Source organism: Ips typographus, linkage group LG1 (assembly GCF_016097725.1).
Source record: "Ips typographus isolate SLU linkage group LG1, UJ_Ityp_2.0, whole genome shotgun sequence".
NCBI lineage: Eukaryota > Metazoa > Arthropoda > Insecta > Coleoptera > Curculionidae > Ips > Ips typographus.
The window spans coordinates 30,074,220-30,097,930 of record NC_138422.1 but is presented as its reverse complement, the minus strand read 5'-3'; the positions used below and the strand labels follow the sequence as shown (position 1 = coordinate 30,097,930).

General features: G+C 36.7%; 3 long non-coding RNA genes across 3 annotated transcripts in view; 1 reads left to right on the top strand and 2 right to left on the bottom strand.

Annotated features, from left to right (window-relative positions):
* Positions 1-910: 910 nt before the first annotated feature.
* On the top strand, positions 911-6,762 carry LOC145727884 (uncharacterized). The gene is made up of 3 exons (XR_014177945.1): positions 911-1,397; positions 1,455-6,041; positions 6,095-6,762. It is a non-coding gene; the product is annotated as an uncharacterized LOC145727884 (long non-coding RNA).
* LOC145727869 (uncharacterized) overlaps positions 2,640-23,711 on the bottom strand; it is a 100,836-nt gene continuing 79,764 nt past the window's right edge. Inside the window, exon 2 of the long non-coding RNA XR_014177940.1 lies at positions 2,640-2,747. This is a non-coding gene — a long non-coding RNA (uncharacterized LOC145727869). The remainder of the gene's footprint in view (positions 2,748-23,711) is intronic.
* Positions 8,460-12,768, bottom strand: LOC145727915 (uncharacterized). The gene is made up of 3 exons (XR_014177956.1): positions 12,189-12,768; positions 10,392-12,006; positions 8,460-10,328 (listed from the first exon to the last, which is right to left on the bottom strand). It is a non-coding gene; the product is annotated as an uncharacterized LOC145727915 (long non-coding RNA).

The following is a 23,711-nucleotide window of genomic DNA, read 5'->3' as shown; positions in this document are numbered from 1 at the left end:
AGATATTCAGGGTGGCTAATTTTTATTGAAAAACCCTGTATATTTATTACAAGATAGTTTTCTGTGATATTGTTGTTTTGTTTTTTGATTCTCTGAAGACGGTAGTAAACTTTCTACTGAAACGTCATAAGGTTTTTTAGAAAATCGCCAGCTTAAGTCAGTGGTCATGTGTTGGAACAACTAGGTTAATGTTATTTTCAACTTAGTTGAAAAGAGTGTGAAATTCTCTTTTCCCCACAAACCTTTGTGGAATATTTATAAGGTGTCCCAGAAGGAGCAGACCTACAGTGTAAGACAAACAGTTTGATAACAGAGACAGAAAAAATTTAATTGTTTGACACAATAAAGTGAAAAAACGTTTTTAAGTTATAATTTTACACCAAGGATCGATTTAAAAAATCAATACATTTTTAACTTTTTTTTGGTTTTACAGTTGGAAAAATGTACTTGAATATTAAATGTGGTGTCGAGTGAACGCAGATGGTTGTTGTCTAACAATCGACCAGGGCATGGCTAATCCTCTCAACTATAATATAACGACACGCACCCATATAAAGAAACAAAATACGAGCGTAACACAACCGAAGGGGATAAATAATGATATTCATTATACCCCTCACCGAAAGCTACCGATTGTTCTCGATGAAAAACGACCCATTAATAATTGCAAGACATACACTTTTTCCGCCACATCCCATTTATCTGGGCCATTTATGTAAGAAGCTATAAATCAGTTGGGATGTTGCGCGAAAGGGGAGTTTTCGTCCCGCATAACGTAACCGTTCTCACCCTTGACTAGTACGAAACAGGGGGGGCAGCACCGGTCGCGCGAAAACTGACAAGTAATATAATAAATGACAGCCGACGGCTAAGGCCATTATACAACGTTCGCTCCGCACATATGACGTGTCACTCCTGGCCCATAAATTACTCCGCTTGACGGCTCCAACGACGTCGGGATGATAAATAAAGACAGGAAGGGATGAACAATGTCTTACCAGGGCCTTCTTGAAAGTAAATCGACTGTTAAACTACGAATTGACTTACCCTTTTGTTACGGTAAGTGTTAACCTTGCCCGTAACTTGTTTGTCCGTGATTCAGAGTTAACATCGACTGAATCGTCTTTAACATTTGTATACTTTCATGGTCGTGACAGTTGGTTGTCATTCTTGTCGTGCCGGTCAGTCTATGTCAATAGTGTCGATAGAGTTCAAGGAAAATGGTGCATCAACAACTTGAAAAGTTTGTTCGCTGAGATTCTAGAATTGTGCAAGTTTATAAAAGGCCAATTGGTCATCTGGCCAGTTCTTTTTCACGCTGACTATCGAGCGAGATCCACGAATTTGGGGTTCGATTTTGTGATACGCGTGCGTGTGAGGTTATTTCCGCCATTTTGGTAAGTTGCCTTAATTTGCTAGAAGCAACCCAGGTTTTAATGTTGGTTTTATTTAAGGGTGGCCGTATTCCTGTGGTTGGAATTCCGTTTTGCTTTTTCGTCCTTTTTTGGAAAAAAAAGGCAATTTTCTTGACCTGGGTATTTAAGGTTAGATTTATCTGAAGGGCCCCTCCTGGTTGTGGTCAATGCCAGTCTCCTGGAGTCAGAGCAGGGTAATTTGTTGGAAACAAGCAGGGAGTGGTAGTTGGTTGATTTGCCGTGGACAGAACCACGCGGTAGCTACAGAGAGCTAAGAGTTCGTGGATTGGTGGATTGGAAGGGAACAAAGATTCAGGCACCATTTTGTTTTCCTGCTGGATAACTGGCCAGCGGATAGCCCACCGCCCTCTGTACAAGAAAGCCTAGAATGTCACTTTTAATGGCGGCGTTAGCGGTTTCCGTTTTGTACACAAACCTATGCAGATGCAGTAGAAAATATGTTTTTTTTTATTTCTTCGTGTAGTTGATTAGAAGTTGTGAGTGAAAAATCAAAGAATGCTTCATTCCTGATCCAGATATGTATAGATATGGCTTTTTATACCCAATAAAGTCCAGCCAAAGCAAGTTTGGTTAGAACCTTTTGTCTTGGAAAGTACAACAAACTAATGTGAAAACTGCTCAATCAAAGAAAATTTGGAAATCATTGAAACTAGGTAAGCAAAACTGGTAAATGGGTTTTATATTATTACCAAGACCTTTCTTTTAAAATGTAAATGTGCCAATGGAACTTCTAAAAGCTGTCCTGTTTCTTCAGAGTAAACCTTTGTTGCTCTCAAAATGCAGGCAGCCTCAAAATGTAACTCACATACACATATATAAGAGGAAATAAGTTTACTGAATAAGAAAGCATATTGTACTTACCACTGAGTATTGTGTTGGAGTAAAATCATTCCAGTTCAAAGCTTTCAACCACTGTTGGGTTCGAGCAGGGTCTTTTGGAAAGTAAAAGACTGACACTTTTGGGCCTTTCACCAAATTGCTTTTACAATTTGGCAAACAACAAGTGGACGGCATATTGTAGAGGCAATAGAATTTAAGTTAAAAAATCAACAACAAATTATAGAACAATGAAGGAACAATAACAATAGTGATAACACAATAAAATGAACACAAACTACACTTTCACTAGAACAATAAACATATAAACAACAATATATAATAGCAAACAAAAATTACTTTGGAAAGTAATCCCAAGTCTTGACTTTAAACCTTAAAAATTAATTTAATCATCGAAAAACTCAATTTCCACAATACAAACAAATGCAAACTGTCAACCACTATTTCGGCCATATTGGAATTTTTGGCATGCACCTTCTTGGCTTTCTTGTACAGAGGGCGGTGGATAGCCACGTGCTAAACCACCAAGAGTGTGGTGACTGTTTTGGAGGGAGCATTTTGCCTGGTTAGTGGGTTATAGTTTTATTGTGACTCACAAAGCAACTGGAACTGAACTTGATAGCATTTAGAGTAATAGTTACTGTTTGACTTTTTAAGTATTGACTTTGGCTTGGTTAACCCTTGTAGTAACCACTAGAAGTGGACCTTTATTCTGGCTTATTGCCACTTAACAGATTAACCGAGTCAAAGTCAGTTAGCTTATTGTTTTTGGGTGCTGTTTGCTGCTCTTGATTTCTGCCTAGGTATTCTACAACAACGACATTGGCCTGGAGGATCGTGCTGTAGCGCTGCATCCCGATTCGTCCCCGGCTCCAGTAAATCTGGCAGTAAGAGCGGTATGTTTTAAGTTAGGAGTTAGCAACAGCCCTAGAACTGTGTTCGAGGAATTTCCTGAATAAATTTTAAGCCTTCAGCCTTAACTGTTTTTATTCTTTGTAAATTTGTAAATATAGATTGTACATTTCACCTAGATCAGTGTATGTTTTCGACTACCTTAAAACCCAAAAGTGTTGCTTAGCAGGGCTATCTCATGTTCAATTATCCACGCCCGAGATAAGTTTTAATTTTATTAGCAATAAGTAAAAAGATTGTAACAACTTTTGCTTTAAAAAGAGCAGACCACCATAGTTGGTGGTTACGTCATTTTACATTGAAATTGTCTCATGTCATGATTTACTTGCCCATAATACAACCCACTGTTAAGAATTGCTCAATTGACTTTAGAAGCCTTTTTCTTCTTAAAGTGCCATGTAACCTGCGTAGGCGTCCATCGTTTTCCTCATCATATGCTTCTATTATACGCAGCATTTTGTAGTGCCTGGAAGCCCCGTATTCCTCTCTTTCCTCCTTCTATTTTACCCTGGAGAATAAGACGTTGGAAATGATAACGTTCTCCGCGTAGTATGTGTCCAAGATAGCTAGTTCTTCTTTTGATGTTTTCGTCACGGTCCAGCAAACCAGCTCTTCTCAGTATGTCTAACATCTCGAAGGCCTCAACCTTGTTGATAGTTGCTGCTTTCAACGTCCATGTCTTGACTCCGTACAAGAGAATGGACACTTACCATCCTATATCTAAGACTGAAATTCAAGTTCTTCTGAGTTTTAAGAACTGGGTCCCATTTTTGGTTGATCATGCATCCCAAGTATTTAAATTGAGTGACTTGTGGTCTCTCCATTTATGGATGTTCAGACCCAATCTTTGACTTTCTTCATTGACCCTATCTAGTAGTAATTGTAGATCATTTGCACTATCCATCCCATATCCCACATTTAAAAGCCAACATATTTTAAGGAAGAATTAAGTTCTGTTTTAGTTACAAAAGAAAAACGGAAAAGTTTACATTATACCTGTACATTAAACTTTGTCCCAGCGTACTCGAATCCATTTGGCGTGTCAGTGGTGGAGATTTAATGAATCGTAAGGGTTTTTCTCCTCTAATTCTGACGTCACTGAAAAACTATCAATTTGACATAAATATGTACAAAATAAGCGTTGTCCTGGAATTCAAACCGTTCGAGGAACTGTTTAAATTCCTTCCTTCCTTCTATTTCTTATAAGTTTCCAATATTGTTTGCTCAAGATTTTCTAAGACTATCTTTCACTGTTTTTGGGATTTCAATAATGAATTTTAAGGTGGTTTAGTGGGTAATTCAGCAAAATAAAGGGATGAAGCAGAAAGTCACAAGGATGAAACTGGGCGACACTTGTTTGTGCTTGTCATGTTACTCCCTTTGCATGAAAGGAGGTTCAAAAACCAACTGACATACACATAGTGAAACATAAGATACGAATACGGGTTTAATCTTCAACTTATTTGGTTCTTTGGTACAAATCTGCCCTTTGCTCTGTATTGGAACCTTTTTGGAGCAAAACACACATCTGCAACCTGCCAGAAATGTCTGGACTTTTTTAAGTTGAAACATTTACAGTCACTATAAAGTGTCAAAATAACGCTACGGTAGATTGAGGTTAATTCTTTTTGAATAATACATTTTTCCATCTTAGTGAATGTCATAAGTGCAAAGGTATAAAAAATTGGAAAACATAAAACGACAAATGTGGTCGTTTATGCCGCAACACTGACCCCCTTCCAGAAAAACGACCGGATATATTGGCCCTTCGTTTGGGACATTCGTACGATTTATGGACCACTTTCCTCGTCTTTTAATACCGACCGTCCAGAGTAAATCACACCGGAAACGATCGGCCGAAATACAAATAACCCCCCAGTCCACTAAGGGCCCTCGGCAATAAATTGATTTAGTTCGCTTTGGACGGTGATCCACATGGGGGAAGTAGACCTAACATGGAAAAATCCCAGACAAGCGTAAACACATCCCCTAGTACTTTGACGCGAGTCGTTGTAATTTCCTGGAGCACCTTTTTACGGTCCGGGGGCCCCCTTTAACGGCCCCCCATTCGCGATAAGACGTAGCGTGAAGCACCGTTTTACTTGGTTTACGGCCACTGCCGGGCCCATAACTCATCTTAATACGGTGGCACTTTGCATTTTACTGTTGCTTGATAACACTTTCCTTTTGAGGACGCCCGAGAGGGGTTGAAGTGCGAGAGAGGTAACGACGATTCATATCTCCCTTGTTATAGACCTCTTAACCTTCACCGCGATTTAAAATTTAGCTAGAAATTGTTCTAAACTCATGAAATCGGTGGATATTTTTAAATTTATATAACCTCAACCGTTTTGACCTACCTACATGAAGCAAACCACCGCCCTCTGTACAAGAAAGCCAAGAAGGTGCATGCCAAAAATTCCAATATGGCCGAAATAGTGGTTCACAGTTTGCATTTGTTTGTATTGTGGAAATTGAGTTTTTCGATGATTAAATTAATTTTTAAGGTTTAAAGTCAAGACTTGGGATTACTTGCCAAAGTAATTTTTGTTTGCTATTATATATTGTTGTTTATATGTTTATTGTTCTAGTGAAAGTGTAGTTTGTGTTCATTTTATTGTGTTATCACTATTGTTATTGTTCCTTCATTGTTCTATAATTTGTGGTTGGTTTTTTAACTTAAATTCTATTGCCTCTACAATATGCCGTCCACTGGTTGTTTGCCAAATTTCTAAAAGCAATTTGATGAAAGGCCCAAAAGTGTCAGTCTTTTACTTTCCAAAAGACCTTGCTCGAACCCAACAGTGGTTGAAAGCTTTGAAGTGGAATGATTTTACTCCAACACAATACTCAGTGGTAAGTACAATATGTTTCTCATTCAGTAAACTTATTGCCTCTTACATACATAGGTATGTGAGTTACATTTTGAGGCTGCCTGCATTTTGAGAGCAACAAAGGTTTACTCTGAAGAAACAGGACAGCTTTTTACAGCGTTCCATTGGCACATTTACATTTTAAAAGAAAGGTCTTGGTAATAATATAAAACCCATTTACCAGTTTTGCTTACCTAGCTTCAAGGATTTCCAAATTTTCTTTGATTGAGCAGTTTTTACATTAGTTTGTTGTACTTTCCAGGACAAAGGGTTCTAACCAAACTTGCTTTGGCTGGACTTTATTGGGTATAAAAAGCCATATCTATACATATCTGGATCAGGAATGAAGAGTTCTTTGATTTTTCACTCACAACTTCTAATCAACTACACGAAAAAAAAAAAAAAACATATTTTCTACTGCATCTGCATAGGTTTATGTACAAAACGAAAACCGCTAACGCCGCCATTAAAAGTGACATTCTAGGCTTTCTTGTACAGAGGGCGGTGAGCAAACGCTATCTGACATTTGACAGCTTTATACCTTATTATTTTTTAGCGACGAATTGTCAAATCATGGACCTTAGAGTAATTCATTTCTTAGTTGGAAGTAATTCGGATGTCAAGTCAAGAAAAAAGCAGATGTTTTTTAACTAATCACAAATTCTTAAACTAGTCACAATAAACTGCTGAAGTAATGTCATTTATGTCATGTCAAAGTTGTCAATTCTTGTCCGTTGTCACTCCAATCAATTTGGAACGCGCTGTCTTTATCTGTATTACGTCTTTTCCAGGCTACATTGTTCTACATTTTCAGAGCACCTTATGTTGAACTGTGGTTGTACAACCGGGCCTTAACCATATTCAGGAGTATTTAAGCTGGAAACCTGGTGACCAAAAAGAGAACAAGCATCATCGTCTTTATGCAACGACTTGGTGCAACTTTATCAAAGATCATATGGTATGGGGTTTGACAAAACCTTCATTTCTGTACATTCAGTAGATTTTTTTTGGTGACAACTATACTCAAATTCTTCTTCTTCTTCTGCTGCGTGTCCATTAATGGATGTTTGTGATTACATTTGTCCACTCTTCCTTATTACGTATGCATTAGTTTTTGCATTGTCCTCAGTCCTGTCTACTGCCTAACGTTGCGGAGCCATAACATCTTTTTCCTGCCGATTCCTCTCTTTCCCTCAATCTTCCCCTCAATTATCAATTGCAGGAATTGGTACCTCTTGTTGCGTATTACGTGGCCCAGGTATGCTGTGTTTCGACTTTTAATGGTGTTCGCGGTCTTTATTGATTATTCTAAAGACTCATCGTTGGTTCTTCTTGCAGTCCATGGAATACTCAGTACACGCCTATAGACCCACATCTCGAATGCTTCCAGCTTGTTCATAGTGCTCACCTTCAGTGTCCATCCCTCCATGCCATAAAGCAACACCGTCCAGACATAGCATTTGACAAATCTAATTCTCAAGCCAAGATCGAAGTCAGTATTGGTGAGCACTTTTTTGAATTTCATGAACGCACTGGGCAATTTCAATCCGTCATCTGATGATAAAATTGATGAGTAGTAGTGGCATCCTCAAGTCTATGAGCTGCTCCATAGATGCCACATCATTTGGTTTTACACCGAGATGACAATGATTATATGGTGTGGTATTGGTAATCCATTCCCAATCCATACACCATACAACTAAATGATGCGGCATCTATGGAGCAGTTCCTAGACTTGAACCACCTATATTCTAACTTATATAGATAGAGTGCAGATATCACCAGATGTTGCACAATAACCATTTCATCAAATATGTTAATTAAATTAATTAAAACTATAGATAATAATTCCATCAGATATTCATTAGCAGATCAGAACATCTCAAAGTAATTAACTCCAGCTGAGAGGGCAATTTCTAATAAAACCGTCACTTTCTCATCCCGGGACAAAAACCTGTCTGGGAGGCAATTATCCCGATGGTGCAATCAAAAGCCCCCCTGTTTCCTCCAGTTATTAATATACCGCTTGCAAAGCGCATATTGACAAATTAATTCCTGCTGATTTTCTGGATAAATTCGCGTACCCATTGATTCACCGAGAGAACCACCACATAATGGTTTTTCTTTTACATACACTCCAATTGACAATAATTAAGCTTCAAGACCAATAAATGTGTGATTGTTGTTTTGTAAGTTCACATGAGATACTTAAAAATACTTTGAATTTTACATTGGTAACAAAACGGTTGTCTTTGGAGTTTTCAGCATTATTTTGGCGTCATATAACTTAACTTGTCTCGAGGGATTAAACTAATGGGAAAACATTTTTCGTTATGGTGGTGGCGCCCCCCCTGTCATTGGAGAGTTATTAATAAAAGCCAACGGACCGGGGCGAAAAAGCTGTCAAAAGCACGACGGTGCAGTCGAATAATTAATGACGTTCATATCATTATATTTTCATTCGGCAATCAAAGTCGGGCCCCGGTTTTGATTAATTGACATCGGGGCCCGCGATGCAGGTTCCGATCCTCTTTGATCCTTTTGTCGGTCTCGTTTGTTTTGCCAATGATGACGGTCCGGCCTGCAGGCTGTCGATACGGATTGGGTTGTTTGTTGTTTCCATATACGCGTATATAATAATGACGTCCGATCGAAAAAGGGCTTTGATCCACTTGTACATCGATGATGGTTTGTTGGACGTCGATTTCAGTTCATATTGTCGCCAATTATGCCGATGATATTCGTGTTTTATAGTCCAACGCATCAATCATGCCACATCTTTTGTATGATGGAGAAGAACGAATATCTGATACAATAACGATTCCTCTGAGTCGCTTGTTATTGAATAAAGCCAAAATGATCAGAATGTAACACCATCAGAGTGATCCATCATCCGTATAACAACTTTGAGCTTGACGGGGCGGTATACCAAAAACTCTTACAAAGTAAAATAACTCTCTTAGACCCTTTTCTAATCAAGGCGTGGATGGGAATGTTTTTCGTGAATTTGTGTATTTTGACTTACCTAAAACTGGTTAAAATCATCATTAAAAAAAACCTAATAATATTGGATTTGATCAAGTAGATTCATATAGGTATATCATTTATGGTAATCAAGTGCTCCGCCATATTGAAATTTACGCACGTCGTTTATTACAAGCTAGGCTATCCATCTTTTTAATCACCTGTTTGGACGTTGCCGTATTGACAAATTCCTCCTTTAAACCTCACAATATGTATCTTTCATTAAGGAATTATAAATGAAAATGAGAAAACTATATTGTTTTGAAAAAAACATTCTAAGAATCTCACATGTTTTGCATGCAAAAAATGCTTTTTTTTTCGAAATCTGTATAATTCATCGGGTCGTTTATTACTGCAACCAACAATACACCAGGTTCACATCTGCTCGTGGAAGATGTGGCAACATAGAGCATAGTCCCAACTGACAGTCGGCTAAACATTTTGAGGTTAGGAATTTTAAAAAGTTGAAAAACACCAAAAACTACAAACAGAAGAACTAAAAACTTAATTTAGGGTTGTTTAAGTTTATTAATTAGTGTTGTTATTGCGAGACCTTCGTAGAATTTAAGATTTTTCTTCACCAAACTGGAAAACTTGCAACATTTGGTGGTAAACAAAGGCGGAAAGTTTCAATCAAACTTTGGCTTGGGAACAACAACCACATTCAATTTAAATTATCTGGAAAGAACATCACAGATAGGTGCATTCAAACGAATCATTAACAGCCCAATACCAACGTTTCAAGAATTATTCCATAAAATTTGCAAGAAAGGAAAGGCAATGTGTGTATCCTGGGGACTATTAAATCCTAAAGCAGTGTTTTAACTTATAACAGAATTGTTGGTGTTTTAAGAACTTGCTTCTTGGTTTTGAGATATATATTGCTTATTTATTTCCTTTTGTAAATTTACCTAGCATTAAATACATTTCAATTTGGGTTTGTTGTGTGATTTATTTAACATGTTTTTTCAATTTCAGTTCAATTTATTGTAAGAACAGGTAGGTACCTCAGTTAAAGAAATTATCTAATTTTATGATTGTTTATGAAGAAAACTAGACTTCTTAGATAAAAAAAGAAACTTGAGTGTACTTTTTAAATATTTTATTTGTATATTTCATAATGTGTAAATAATACAATTAAAATAGTAATTTAACCTACTATCTGATGGAAAAGTATTTAACAGTAGCACCATCTGTTTCTAGCTTTATAGTCAGAGAAGATATGGCAAATTGATAAGGGCTAATTCTGAAAAATAATGGCATTTGATCAAATTTATGTATTAAGTAACTTGTATCTTTCTAATATTACCTGAAACTTATTAGAAATTTGTTTTTTCAACACTCTGCATATGGATTTTGACAACACCATTATAACCATAGCTTCAAACACCTTTTGTTTAGAGTCTTTTAGAGCAATTGATTGACAATTTGGACCCTTTCAAAACATGATAAGCAAACTTCAGATTAGGCAAATAAAGGTACCTGAAACATAAGCTATTTAGTATTAGCAGCTTATTAATACTTCTTCCAGAGTCCTTTTTATAGTATTAGGTAAATCACCTTGTCAGCTTCTGCTAAATACTCTATATCCATGTTTCTTTGAGAACCACTGGCTTGAATAAACTTAGTTTTTGTAGTGTTCTTGTAAAAACTCTTCTTGGGAGTAAGTAAATATATGGATTGTTTCATTGTGACAGTGTTTTCTATTAGAAAAAGCATCTTTTTCTGTTCCACAAACTCTAGTTCCTTCAGAATGTTTCACTGGACCCCTTGATAGTTGTAAAGTGTATTAAGAAGGTGGCATTTTCAAAACTGACTACCGAAACACACACACATTATCTAGTCTCACTAGTTTTGAGACACACACACTTTTGTACCAAAAACCAGCATTCGTTTGAAACTACTTTGACACTTTACAGTTGATTTCGTATAAACAATTTTGAATTATTCAAATCTGTTACATAAAAATACATAAATCTAAATCAATAACACTTCCAACGTAATAAACAATAAAGGGTTTTAAATAATGATTCTTGAGATCAAGAATTATACTTGCAAATCGGCAAGGGCGTAGAGAGAAAAAATGGAAGGGCGGACAAAACGACAATCATCCAGGCCAAATCCAATTGGGATGATAAATACAAAATGACATGTCAGGGGCGCGGATTCAATTGTCAACTTGTCGACGGTCCCACTCGCATTTTAATGAAATTATTTCGTGATGATGATGACGACAAGTTATTTACTGCAAAGGGCGATTACCGTGTCAAATTAAGCCAGATTGCGTGTGTTGGAAAGAGACTAGTGACGTTTTCATATCCCCTTTTCCTGTGATGTTTCTTAATTTTGGTAAATATGAAATAGCGCACAATTTTGAGATGTTTAACGGATATATTGGCCATAATCTTTTGCGCTTGAAACCAAACAATTCTCACGATACACAAGAAAATCTAGATGACAAACAAAATATCAATTACGAAGCCCACCCGTAGTTGTGTTAACCCCGTTAGACGTAACAACAAAACAATCCTGTAACCAACCCCCGAAATAACAATAATCATCCAGCGGCGTAAATAACCGAGTAAAGGTTCATTAAGGCGAGGTCTGAGGAGCCCCCGGGGTCTCGAAACGTGTACGGTGTGCAAATGAAGGCAATCAAAACCGGGATGTGTATGTTAAATCCTGGTCGGCGTGCGGGCTACACGTCTTTGTTCGATATTCTTGTGATCTGTGAAGTGGCAAAAAGACCCCCCTGTTGGGAGGCAAATTATGGTTTTGGCCCTTTCATCTAGTATTGTATTCATCCGAGTGTGTTCTAGTGATTATACAAGAAAAAGGTTTCATTGTATTGTTTTTCATTGTATTTTGTTAAGTTAGTAAAATTGTGATCTAAATTTTGAACACAGTTTAAAGGACTAAATTGCCTGTAAAACCCACTTGGAGTGACCGAATCATATTTTTAAGCACATTTTTATAACTCTCATTAAATTTTCTATCTAATACATAAAAAATCACTATAAAATCAAGTAAAGTCAGGGAGAAAAGAGGTGTCAAAATATAAAATGCCAGAGATACAATTTGAAAGAAAAGTCAGGGACAAAATCACCTGTAAAACCCACTTGGAGTAAGAAAATGACTGTTTTAAGCAAATTTTTGAAATCCTCATTAAACTTCCTATCTGATAACATAAAACAACACTACAAAATTTAATACAGTCAGGGGAAAAATGGGTGTCAAAGTTTGAACTGCTAGTAACACCGTTTGAATAAACAGTCACGGACAAAATCGCTTGTAAAACCAACTTAGAGTGAGAAAATGACTGTTTTAAGTACATTTTTGGAATCCTCATTAAATTTCCTATTGAATAACAGAAAAAAAATACTACAAAATTTGGTACAGTCAGGGAAAAAAGCGGTGTCAAAGTTTGAACTACCAAAAACACAGTTTGAAAGGATAGTCAGGGACAAAATCGTTTGTAAAACCCACTTGCAGTAAGAAAATGACTGTTTTAAGCAATTTTTTGAAATCTTCATTAAACTTCCTATCTGATAACATAAAACAACACTACAGAATTTAATACAGTCAGGGGAAAAATGGGTGTCAAAGTTTGAACTGCTAGTAACACCGTTTGAATAAACAGTCACGGACAAAATCGCTTGTAAAACCAACTTAGAGTGAGAAAATGACTATTTTAAGTACATTTTTGGAATCCTCATTAAATTTCCTATTCAATAACACAAAAAAAATACTACAAAATTTGGTACAGTCAGGGAGAAAAGCGGTGTCAAAGTTTGAACTGCCAAAAACACAGTTTGAAAGGATAGTCAGAGACAAAATCGTTTGTAAAACCCACCTGGAGTAAGAAAATGACTCTTTTAATAACATTTTTGAAATCCTCATTATACTTCTTATCTGATAACATGAAACAACACTACAAAATTTAATACAGTCAGGGGAAAAATGGGTGTCAAAGTTTGAACTGCTAGTAACACCGTTTGAATAAACAGTCACGGACAAAATCGCTTGTAATACCCACTTAGAGTGAGAAAATGACTGTTTTAAGTACATTTTTGGAATCCTCATTAAATTTCCTATTCAATAACATTAAAAAAATACTACAAAATTTGGTACAGTCAGAGAGAAAAGCGATGTCAAAGTTTGAACTGCCAAAAACACAGTTTGAAAGGATAGTCAGGGACAAAATCGTTTGTAAAACCCACTTGGAGTAAGAAAATGACTCTTTTAATAAAATTTTTGAAATCCTCATTATACTTCCTATCTGATAACATAAAACAACACTACAGAATTTAATACAGTCAGGGGAAAAATGGGTGTCAAAGTTTGAACTGCTAGTAACACCGTTTGAATAAACAGTCACGGACAAAATCGCTTGTAAAACCAACTTAGAGTGAGAAAATGACTGTTTTAAGTACATTTTTGGAATCCTCATTAAATTTCCTATTGAATAACAGAAAAAAAATACTACAAAATTTGGTACAGTCAGGGAAAAAAGCGGTGTCAAAGTTTGAACTGCCAAAAACACAGTTTGAAAGGATAGTCAGGGACAAAATCGTTTGTAAAACCCACTTGCAGTAAGAAAATGACTGTTTTAAGCAATTTTTTGAAATCTTCATTAAACTTCCTATCTGATAACATAAAACAACACTACAGAATTTAATACAGTCAGGGGAAAAATGGGTGTCAAAGTTTGAACTGCTAGTAACACCGTTTGAATAAACAGTCACGGACAAAATCGCTTGTAAAACCAACTTAGAGTGAGAAAATGACTGTTTTAAGTACATTTTTGGAATCCTCATTAAATTTCCTATTCAATAACACAAAAAAAATACTACAAAATTTGGTACAGTCAGGGAGAAAAGCGGTGTCAAAGTTTGAACTGCCAAAAACACAGTTTGAAAGGATAGTCAGGGACAAAATCGCTTGTAAAACCCACTTAGAGTGAGAAAATGACTGTTTTAAGTACATTTTTGGAATCCTCATTAAATTTCCTATTCAATAACAGAAAAAAAATACTACAAAATTTGGTACAGTCAGGGAAAAAAGCGGTGTCAAAGTTTGAACTGCCAAAAACACAGTTTGAAAGGATAGTCAGGGACAAAATCGTTTGTAAAACCCACTTGCAGTAAGAAAATGACTGTTTTAAGCAATTTTTTGAAATCTTCATTAAACTTCCTATCTGATAACATAAAACAACACTACAGAATTTAATACAGTCAGGGGAAAAATGGGTGTCAAAGTTTGAACTGCTAGTAACACCGATTGAATAAACAGTCACGGACAAAATCGCTTGTAAAACCCACTTAGAGTGAGAAAATGACTGTTTTAAGCAAATTTTTGAAATCCTCATTAAACTTCCTATCTGATAACATAAAAAACACTACAAAATTTAATACAGTCAGGGGAAAAATGGGTGTCAAAGTTTGAACTGCTAGTAACACCGATTGAATAAACAGTCACGGACAAAATCGCTTGTAAAACCCACTTAGAGTGAGAAAATGACTGTTTTAAGTACATTTTTGGAATCCTCATTAAATTTCCTATTCAATAACATTAAAAAAATACTACAAAATTTGGTACAGTCAGAGAGAAAAGCGATGTCAAAGTTTGAACTGCCAAAAACACAGTTTGAAAGGATAGTCAGGGACAAAATCGTTTGTAAAACCCACTTGGAGTAAGAAAATGACTGTTTTAAGCAAATTTTTGAAATCCTCATTAAACTTCCTATCTGATAACATAAAAAACACTACAAAATTTAATACAGTCAGGGGAAAAATGGGTGTCAAAGTTTGAATTGCTAGTAACACCGATTGAATAAACAGTCACGGACAAAATCGCTTGTAAAACCCACTTAGAGTGAGAAAATGACTGTTTTAAGTACATTTTTGGAATCCTCATTAAATTTCCTATTCAATAACATTAAAAAAATACTACAAAATTTGGTACAGTCAGAGAGAAAAGCGATGTCAAAGTTTGAACTGCCAAAAACACAGTTTGAAAGGATAGTCAGAGACAAAATCGTTTGTAAAACCCACCTGGAGTAAGAAAATGACTCTTTTAATAAAATTTTTGAAATCCTCATTATACTTCTTATCTGATAACATAAAACAACACTACAAAATTTAATACAGTCAGGGGAAAAATGGGTGTCAAAGTTTGAACTGCTAGTAACACCGTTTGAATAAACAGTCACGGACAAAATCGCTTGTAAAACCAACTTAGAGTGAGAAAATGACTGTTTTAAGTACATTTTTGGAATCCTCATTAAATTTCCTATTGAATAACAGAAAAAAAATACTACAAAATTTGGTACAGTCAGGGAAAAAAGCGGTGTCAAAGTTTGAACTGCCAAAAACACAGTTTGAAAGGATAGTCAGGGACAAAATCGTTTGTAAAACCCACTTGCAGTAAGAAAATGACTGTTTTAAGCAATTTTTTGAAATCTTCATTAAACTTCCTATCTGATAACATAAAACAACACTACAGAATTTAATACAGTCAGGGGAAAAATGGGTGTCAAAGTTTGAACTGCTAGTAACACCGATTGAATCAACAGTCACGGACAAAATCGCTTGTAAAACCCACTTAGAGTGAGAAAATGACTGTTTTAAGTACATTTTTGGAATCCTCATTAAATTTCCTATTGAATAACAGAAAAAAAATACTACAAAATTTGGTACAGTCAGGGAAAAAAGCGGTGTCAAAGTTTGAACTGCCAAAAACACAGTTTGAAAGGATAGTCAGGGACAAAATCGTTTGTAAAACCCACTTGCAGTAAGAAAATGACTGTTTTAAGCAATTTTTTGAAATCTTCATTAAACTTCCTATCTGATAACATAAAAAACACTACAAAATTTAATACAGTCAGGGGAAAAATGGGTGTCAAAGTTTGAACTGCTAGTAACACCGTTTGAATAAACAGTCACGGACAAAATCGCTTGTAATACCCACTTAGAGTGAGAAAATGACTGTTTTAAGTACATTTTTGGAATCCTCATTAAATTTCCTATTCAATAACATTAAAAAAATACTACAAAATGTGGTACAGTCAGAGAGAAAAGCGATGTCAAAGTTTGAAATGCCAAAAACACAGTTTGAAAGGATAGTCAGGGACAAAATCGTTTGTAAAACCCACTTGCGGTAAGAAAATGACTGTTTTAAGCAATTTTTTGAAATCCTCATTAAACTTCCTATCTGATAACATAAAAAACACTACAAAATTTAATACAGTCAGGGGAAAAATGGGTGTCAAAGTTTGAACTGCTAGTAACACCGATTGAATAAACAGTCACGGACAAAATCGCTTGTAAAACCCACTTAGAGTGAGAAAATGACTGTTTTAAGTACATTTTTGGAATCCTCATTAAATTTCCTATTCAATAACACAAAAAAAATACCACAAAATTTGGTACAGTCAGAGAGAAAAGCGATGTCAAAGTTTGAACTGCCAAAAACACAGTTTGAAAGGATAGTCAGGGACAAAATCGTTTGTAAAACCCACTTGGAGTAAGAAAATGACTCTTTTAATAATATTTTTGAAATCCTCATTATACTTCTTATCTGATAACATAAAACAACACTACAAAATTTAATACAGTCAGGGGAAAAATGGGTGTCAAAGTTTGAACTGCTAGTAACACCGTTTGAATAAACAGTCACGGACAAAATCGCTTGTAATACCCACTTAGAGTGAGAAAATGACTGTTTTAAGTACATTTTTGGAATCCTCATTAAATTTCCTATTCAATAACATTAAAAAAATACTACAAAATTTGGTACAGTCAGAGAGAAAAGCGATGTCAAAGTTTGAACTGCCAAAAACACAGTTTGAAAGGATAGTCAGGGACAAAATCGTTTGTAAAACCCACTTGGAGTAAGAAAATGACTGTTTTAAGCAAATTTTTGAAATCCTCATTAAACTTCCTATCTGATAACATAAAACAACACTACAGAATTTAATACAGTCAGGGGAAAAATGGGTGTCAAAGTTTGAACTGCTAGTAACACCGTTTGAATAAACAGTCACGGACAAAATCGCTTGTAAAACCCACTTAGAGTGAGAAAATGACTGTTTTAAGTACATTTTTGGAATCCTCATTAAATTTCCTATTGAATAACAGAAAAAAAATACTACAAAATTTGGTACAGTCAGGGAAAAAAGCGGTGTCAAAGTTTGAACTGCCAAAAACACAGTTTGAAAGGGTAGTCAGAGACAAAATCGTTTGTAAAACCCACCTGGAGTAAGAAAATTACTCTTTTAATAAAATTTTTGAAATCCTCATTATACTTCTTATCTGATAACATAAAACAACACTACAAAATTTAATACAGTCAGGGGAAAAATGGGTGTCAAAGTTAGAACTGCTAGTTGAATAAACAGTCAGGAACAAAATCGCTTGTAAAACCCACTTAGAGTGAGAAAATGACTGTTTTAAGTACATTTTTGGAATCCTCATTAAATTTCCTATTCAATAACACAAAAAAAATACTAGAAAAAAATACTATACTAGACTTTACTGTGACGTCAGGATCCATTCGCCGGCGGGAAACAAAATCGGCCAATCGAGTAATCCTTTACAGTTTACCGTCCTTGGTAACAAGTAACCTGAACTAAAGTCCGTCCCAGGGCTAGTGGCAGTGACGTAATAACTGTCGTTCCTTTTCTATTACATGTGAACTGGAAATTTGACGTCATTGACGTATGTTATTTACGAATTTTTAAATTTGTTAAGTTCGGTGCTGGTGCAAGGCCACGTTCCGTTGTATGTCCACGTCGGGTAATTTGACAATGTGTCATCTGATCAACATGTTTTAAAAAGCCAACCGATGTCACGTGACAAACTGTCAAATGACTTCACGGACGTCGTTGAAAATTATTAATTTTGATTTTTTGACGTTTGTTGGTGGTTTCCTCAAATTTTTCCAAAACTAATCTAAAACAGAAGGGAATTTCAAGATGATGTCACAGTGAATGTAGTCACTGCCACTCCTCCTGAAACAGAAAGAGTACCTTGTTTATGATGCGTTGTTATAGACAAAAATTAAGTATATGATTATGACAAAAAACGTTGGGTAATTCCTGCCTAAGTAAACGTACTCACTTGGTATATGCGTGCAAGAATTTTCGAAATAAAGAGGTAAATAGTAGCCGGCGAGACATTTACATAATAAACGAATTAAAAACGGCCAATCTGACCGGCAATATTTCTATTTTCCCTCAAGATCGGACGATATAATGCGAATGGAAGTAAAAAGTTGAGTAAAGTCGTGCCGGTGGCAACTAAATCACCCGCGGCGAACCTGAATTATGGCTTCATAACCGACCGCGATAAGGATCCCTTTACATTCCCTATTGTAAATTCCTCCAGGCGATGTGTACCGCCCCGTTTTAATTACGCTTTTAAGGAAATCGTTGTGTTTTCCAGAAGAGGAAAAAAACGGTACAGCAATGACCAAAACGCAACCCGCTGTGAACGAGTTTACACCGCAATGTTTCATTCTGCTGACTTAGACTTGATGGTTTAGTGCAGCCTACTGAAATTGGTAAAATTTCCATTAGAAGTCATTCTCAAGTTTTAGGAATTTCAGGATCTTAAGTAGGTCTGTTCGAGGTATTTCTTCCACAGCCAGCTGGTATAATCCCAGTGTGTTTAATCTTCTGTGGCGTACAGCAGCAAGATGTGGTGGGGTGTTTCTGGTTCTTCTCCGCAGAGGTACTGTCCTCTTCTAGACCTAGCTTTCTTAGGTGTTCTCTGAGTGAACCATGACCCGTTAGAAACCCCGTTAATGCCTTAAAACTAATTTGGCTGAGGTTGATCAGTGTCTTCGATCTTGCTCGGTTAAAATTGCCGAGGAGATCTCTCAGTTCTTCTTCTGCTTTATTAAGTTCTTGCTGGACATATGCTTTTTCAATGCCGCAGAATGGTTCTGGCCCGATCAGAGTATCTGCTTGTTCGTTACCCTCTACTTCGACGTGCCCCAGAGTTACCTTGTTGTTCCTTCCTAGATCATTGAGCTTTCCTAGGCACTCCAGAACCATCATCGAGTTGATGTTAGAGACGATGTTTGAATGGATTCTCTTCTCCAATCTTTCTTGGTGCTCAGTTCCGATCGAAACTGAACTTCCTGATAATTTCCCCAAGAGATGTGCCCCCAAGCAGTTCTTCTCATCATGATGTGGAGTGGTGTGAGATCGAGAATTACCTCTAGTGTTGCCGTGGGGGTCGATCTCAATGCTTCCGTTATGCAAAGACATTCAAGTCTCTGCATCTTCTCTAATGTTTTCCTTGTTGTGGCAAGTTCGGTTTTTCCGTGCCACACTGCTGCGCCGTATGTGATCATAGTTGTCACTAGTTACAACCCCACGTTTTTCCCGCAATGCACACTAGCAGTGATGTCCTTGCCTTGCTGGCAAACTTTTCTACGTGGCGGTTCCAGATAAGTTTTGAGTCTAGAGTAACTCCTAGATCCTTAACTTCTTGCCGCCATTCTAAGTTTTCGTCGTTGAGGCGAATATTTCTCAAGTGCTGGTGAGTTGAACCTCAATCCCCTTGATAAACACCATCTTCTGGTGGTCTCTAGCTCCGTTTCTACGAGATCACAGAGGGTTCCTTCGAATTTGCCTTTTTGGCCATAATGACTATGTCGTCAGCATAGCCAAGACAAGTTACTCCGTTCCAGATAAGAATTCCGAGAAGTTCGTCTACTACAAGACTCCACATTAAGGGTGATAAGAAAAAAAATCACTAAAAAACCATAACAACAAAACAGAAACAAGATGGCAACTCAACCAACAACGTATATTCGTCATAACAGACCAACTAAACCCAGAAACTCGTTTCACTTTTCAGGTAGCAGTTAAGGGAATTAAGACAGGGTCCCTCGTGGAAATTAAGCGGCCTCCAAGAGAGAATCGTAAATAACCCCCGGAGTGAATTAGGGGGAATCCGGTGACCGGAGCGACCGCGACTTTCCGGAATTTCTCTCGGATTAATTACCCCGGACTGCGAACAGCGGTTCAAGGGGGGGATAATGAGGTGCGAATCGTTCTATTTGACAAGTTGTAAGCGTAAAGCAGAGACTGAAACATATTAATAACCTAATGGAAATCGTTTCAACACGCAAACGTTTGCGTGCCTTCGCAATCCGACATTGATGTTTCAATTCCGGTGAGGTTGTGGGGGTGGTTGATTTATCCAGGGTGACGACTTTTTTGCTCTCGCGCGCTCTCTTTAGTTTACCGGCACAAAGGGGACGATTTTATTAAAAAAATCCTCTTTTGGCTGGCTTAATTGAAAAACGGCGGCAGCAAAATTATTTCCCGGAAGGCGTTTTTTCCATAAATTCCCGTACAAAGGACCCGCGCGGACCTGGAGGTGACGTTTTAGATCAAAGTCTTTTATTAATTCCCTCACCGAGTGGAAGCCCGGTTGCTTATGCCGTAATTTCAGCCTACTTAATCCAGCGTTATTTCTAGAGTCCGGATTTCTAGAAATTTAGCTTTTTGCAAATAATAAAAGCAACCAACTTTTGACATCTAATGTGAACGATTTATACAAAAACACGTCATTTGACAGATTTTGTTCATGCTTTTTTTGCTTTTTTCTTCTTTTTGTGCTTATTTTAGTTTTTTGTGCTTATTTACTGCTATTTTTGTATGGTTTAACTAGTTTTTAACAAGTTTTCGTTTTTAAAAATAAATTAATAACTGCTTTGACAGAAAAACGCAGGAGTTTTGACGTAATCTTATTGGTTCTGTAACGTCGCACAGTAGGCCATTGGGCCAAGTGGTAATATTGACTTTTGCTGTATTGAAACGACAAAAACATGCTGCAAAATGTATAAGTATCAATTTACAAATTTAAACTGACCAAAAAATTTCCAAATGCTCCTAAAGTAGTCTAAAAAAATGTAAAAATATTCCAAAATTCTATAGAAGCTCTAAAATGCCTTACAAAAGCTTACAAAACAGACTAGAAGCTTCCAAAAGCTTTTAGAACACTAACAAATGCTTTTCAATTTATCTAAAAGCTCTCAAAATATTTCAAGACAGTCTAAAAGCTTCCGTATACTTCTAGAGCAGTAACAGCTTCAAACGTCTACAAGGTTTCAAATGCCTTAGAACCTTCAAGGATCTTGAAACTGTCCAAAAACCTTACAAATGCTCCTAAATTAGTCTAAAAAGGTTTTAAAACACTGGAGAAACTCCAAAATGCTTCTCAAGCAGTCTAAAGCATTCCAAATAGTCTTCAACTAGTCTAGAAGCTCTCAAAAAGTTTCAAGGCAATCTAAAAGCTTCCGCATGCTTCAAGAGCAATTTAAAAGCTTCCAAAAGTTCAAAGTAAAATGTCTTAAAAGCAGTCCAGAAACTTCAATGCTCCGAAAGTAGTCTAAAAAGATTTCAAAACATTACAGAACCTCCAAAGCATTCGGAAGTCTTTTAAAACAGTCTAGAAGCTTCCAAAAAATCCTAGAACCGTGTAAGAGTTTCCAAATGCCTCTAAAGCCTTCCAGAACCTTCAATATGCTCTTTACAGTTCAAAACAGTTCAAAAACCTTCCAAATTATAATCTTCCGTATGCTTCTAAAGCAGTTTGAAAACTTTTAGAAGTTGAACTCAAAAATAGTAAAAAAAATTGTATCTCTGAAAGAGTTTTGTGCTTTTTTAAAGCTTTTTTACAGATTTTTATGCATTTTTGGAGAAAAATGATTTTGCTTTTTAAGCGCTTTTTTTCACAATTTTAGTGCTTTTTAATCCGGACTCTAGTTATTTCTCTACACATAGTGAAAGAGTAAGCCTTTTATAGAAAAGGGTCCTTAATCTTATGCGGACCGACGCCATCCAATTTATCCCGGTAAGACGCGAGGGTGAAAAGTGCAAAGGTGGTTTTCCGCATTTGTCCGGTCATTAATCGAACCCGTTCCGGCTGATTTACCGAAGTGTCACGACCCTCGGCCCTTTAATGGTCGCCCGACAATCTCATACCTTATCCCAGCAAGAAAAGTTACGTCCATCTTGAATTGAGCGTTAAAGGGTTGTTTTACTGCAGCTTCATCTATTAAAGTTTGCTGTTTATTTAGAATTGAAGCATGATCGAGTACGTATGACGTAATTTAAAAGTTTTGTCACGTGACCAATCTTTAAATCTGGTCTACTTCTTCTTATGCTGCGTGTCCATTAATGGATGTTTGCGATCACATTTGTCCACTATGGTATGCATCAGTTCTTGCATTGTCCACTGCCCTGTCCACGTTGCGGAGCTATGACATCTTTTTCCTGCCGATTCCTCTCTTTCGTTCAATCTTCTCCTCAATTATCAATTGCATGAATTGGCCCCTCTCGTTGTTCGACGTTTAATGGTGTCTAACAGTTCGCTGTCTTTATCGATTATTCTCAAGACCTCATCGTTGGTTCTTCTTGCAGTCCATGGAATACTCAGTACACGCCTATAGACCCACATCTCGAATACTTCCAGCTTGTTCATAGTGCTCACCTTCAGTGTCCATCCCTCCATGCGATAAAGCAACACCAGCCAGACCTAGGATTTGAAAAATCTAATTCTCAAGCCAAGATCGAAATCCGTATTGGTGAGCACTTTTTTGGATTTCATGAACGCTTTGCGAGGATTTTCAATCCGGCATCTGGTTTCTGTGTCTGATTCCCAGTTTTCAGCCACGTTCCTAGATATTTAAATTTATTTACTCGCTCTATTGGTTGATTCTCATATGTCAGGCTTGAGTTTTAAAATTCTTGTGGTTTTCGAGTAATTATCATGAATTTAGTCTTCTTGGTGTTGATATTGAGGCCCATGTTCTTATTACATTCTGCAACAGTCTCAAGCATATCCCGCAAATGTTATCTGCAATTAGAACTGTGTCGTCCGCATAACGAATATTGTTGACCATTCACCTTAACGCCCACGTTGCGTTCTTCTAGGGCTTCCTGAAAGATGGCTTCAGAATATAAATTGAAGAGAAGTGGGGAGAGTCCACCACAAATTGGTCTTGCTTCTGTGAGATCGTTACCAACTCTGACTTCAGCAATTTGGTTCCAGTTTAGGCTTTGAATGCAGCGGATGTCTGGTAGCTGAAATCTGGTTACATGACGACAATGGAATGGTTTGGAAGTATAATTTTTCCTCTCACTGTCCGTTTCTTGCCAATGGAAGGTTTTTCAAATATCATTCCAGATTGTCATTTTTGGACAGTAGTGCAAGAAATTCCTGTTTTTACTCACTTTCTACTTCCACATTCTTAGCTTTCTTGATATTTCAAAACTTCAGTCTCCTACCCTCATTGCATACACTCTTTCTTACCACGCTTTCTAGCCAAACTCTCACCCACACTCTTCTCCTACATCATTACCATTCTCTTATATCTTCCAACTGATGGAAAAGGGTACTTCCTCTGTGCTGTGCTATTGATTTGAAGGATTTCCATGGGAATAACTTTATAACAGCAAACCAAAACCAGCACAAACTACTTTATTGTCATTCCTAAATGTCGTCCTAGATTGAACTCTTATACAACCTCTTAATAACCGAATTTTTCTTTATTCCAACACATTACCACCATTTTCCTCAATACTAAAAACATTCTTGTCCTTTAGTCC